The sequence below is a fragment of the Mandrillus leucophaeus genome, unplaced genomic scaffold (genome assembly GCF_000951045.1).
Source record: "Mandrillus leucophaeus isolate KB7577 unplaced genomic scaffold, Mleu.le_1.0 Scaffold1174, whole genome shotgun sequence".
NCBI lineage: Eukaryota > Metazoa > Chordata > Mammalia > Primates > Cercopithecidae > Mandrillus > Mandrillus leucophaeus.
The window spans coordinates 736965-739925 of record NW_012100032.1 but is presented as its reverse complement, the minus strand read 5'-3'; positions in this window follow the sequence as shown (position 1 = coordinate 739925).

Below are 2961 nucleotides of genomic sequence, written 5' to 3'. Positions count from 1 at the left end.
AGAAAGAAAGAAAGAAAGAAAGAAAGAAAGAAAGAAAGAAAGAGAAAGAAGAAAGGAAAGGAAAGAAAAGAAAGAAAAGAAAAGAGAAGAAAAAGAAAAAGGCAAGTTAGTTCAGTGGCAAATATTGTCCATTCTGTGACACGTGTCCCTCTCAAAACACTTATATGAGTAGTTTTAACTGTGGAATGTGGGAACCAGCTTTAGTCCTGGGGCGATTTAGGGAAAACCAGACATAACACTCCAAGGAAATGGGAACTGAATTATAAGAACATAAACCTAGAATTTTAAATGATGGGAAGATCTTTCAACTTTCATATGCAACAGAACTTTCTACAGAATGAACCAGTCAATTGCATATCTCTGAGGGGCTAGTGGGTCCCAGGTGACACATGGGTTCCATTATTCAATTCCCCTTCTAGGCACTAACTCACTTGGTGACTTCAAAGATTTTACTTAACTTGCCCAGGACTCAGTTTCCTCAATAGTAAATAAGAAAATAAGTCTGAATCAATGGTTTCCCTTGGGGAAAACCATTGACCCTTGTGGCCACTACAGTGGATCCAATCGCCCCTGAGCCAATCGCCCCTGGGGCCACAAGAGTGACAGCACTCAGAGCAGGGGATGGGTAGTCTGAGCAATTTCCAAAATTTGAAAAAGCCTCATAGAAATTGTGCATTCAGCAATACCTCCTCTCATAAGTCTGCACAAGCTTATTAAAAAGCACTTCTCCCTGTCTGGATGGAGTCATCCACTTTGTGTGGAACGACAGGTTGCCCCATGCCAATCAGAGTTCTATTTGGCAGTTATCTATTACATCTTTTTTTTTTTTTTCAAAGGAGTCTCGCTCTGTCGCTCAGGCTGGAGTGTGCAGTGGCACGATCTCGGCTCACTGCAACCTCTGCCTCCCAGGTTCAAATAATTCTCATGCCTCAGCCTCCCAAGTAGCTGAGATTACAGGTGCCCACCACTACACTTGGCTAATTTTTGTATTTTTAGTAGAGACGGGGTTTCACCATGTTGGCCAGGCTGGTCTTGAACTCCTGACCTCCAGAGATCCACCTGCCTCAGCCTACCAAAGTGCTAGAATTACAGGTATGAGCTACCACGCTCAGCTCATCTTATTACATCTTTGATTAAGGCAATCGGAAAATGGAATTATTTCTTTAAAAGTTTTTAAGCAGTCAAAACATTTTAAAATAGAGAGTCTCTGGAGAAATTTAATAGCAGCAGTCCTTAAATTAAAAGCTTCAAAACCACTAAAGTAGATGACCTCTTAATTCTGTTCAAGACTGTAGTTCCTCATTCCAGCCACTGACTCCTCCAGCCTACCAGGCCTATTCCCACTGGACCCTCCTCCAGGACTCATTCCTATGTCTACAGCATCTGCACTCCTAATTTTCCAGGCAGTTCTCACTTGTCTGTGTATCATCAACAGCTCCCTCCCCCAGCAGAATTGAGCTGCCATTGAGCCTTCAGCTTCCAGAGGCCTCCTTGGCATCCTGGCTGGAGACGACAAGGGGGACATAAAAGACCTAAGGAAAGTGATATAGCATACCTCTGACTCTACAGCACAGGGTGCTATGCACAGCCTCTGGAGTCTAAGCCCAGGCTGCCACTTACTTCTCAGCTACATGACCTTGAGACATTCCATATCTTGGTATTCTCCTCTGTAACATGGAGAGAATAATTACTCTTTCAAGGTGTCGTTGTTAGAAAAAAATAAGGGTGTGAATACATAAAAATCTCCTGGCACAGAGTAAATACTTAATAAAAGCAGCTCTATCGTAGACATTTGGGAAAATGCTTCCATCCAACCAGATGGAACTATAGGTGCCAACACCATGGAAGATAGCTGGACATGCCTTGCACTTGTACGAATCATAGACCTGGGATTTTCCTTACAATGCCTTCTGCCTCCCTACCCACTATTTCTGGCCGGAAAGAGTAAAAGGTTCGTCCCTGCACTTGGAAGGGAAAAGAAAGGAAGCAACAGTTTTTGAGTGCCTACTTTCAATTTCTTGAAGGTGACCTCAGAAATGCTTGGCTTGGTGAAGTAAAAAAATACATGTTATGAATTATAGCCCCTAGAGTTCTATAAATCCAGTGAACAGCTTAACATACATGCCTAACTGCCATTTAGAACAATAATAGCTACACATATTATTAAGTATGGATTAGATTGAACATGTAAAAAGCTTATTTGATTATAGCACTGGACTTTGCTCAAATATGCTCATTCTCCATCATTGCTGCTGATCTGCTAGTAATGTGAAATATGATAATTCAGGCAACTATTCTGCTTCTCCCTTACTATTATTCAAGAAAAAAATATTTTCCAAGATCATGAAGCCATTACATAACAGAGCTCATTGTGTGTCCAGTATACAACGTAGAATCTTATGCCTTTTTAAAGAAGTCTTCTTGCATTACTTAGGGAAGTGGGGTGTTATTTCTGCAAACCGACCCTGTTATACACTCTTCACCAAGGCTAAATTAGTAACTTTGGTCAGTATGTGGCATTAAGTAACTAATTGAATCTCCCTACATAATAATCTCCACATTCATATCTGATGATCATGACACCCCAATCAAAGCAGAAGTAGACTGCTTCTCCATAATCTGCAAAGATGGAGTCATCCACTTTGTGTGGAAAGACAGGTTGCCTCATGCCAGTCAGAGTTCTATTTGGCAGTCATCTATTACATCTTTTTCTTTTTTTCTTTTCTGTTTTTTTTTTTTTTGGAAAGGAGTCTCCAAACCTCTGGCTTGGAGGCAAGCCAAGCCAGAGGTTTTACAAGATATACCCTTATTCCCTTGAACCTATTATGCTCTAGGTACTATGCTGGGTGTCGAAGAAAAAGCAGTGAATAAGACAGACGTAATCCTTGCCCTCATGGATTTCTTTTAATTTTTAAAATAGAGATGGAGATCTTACTATGTTGCCCAGGCTGGATTCGAACT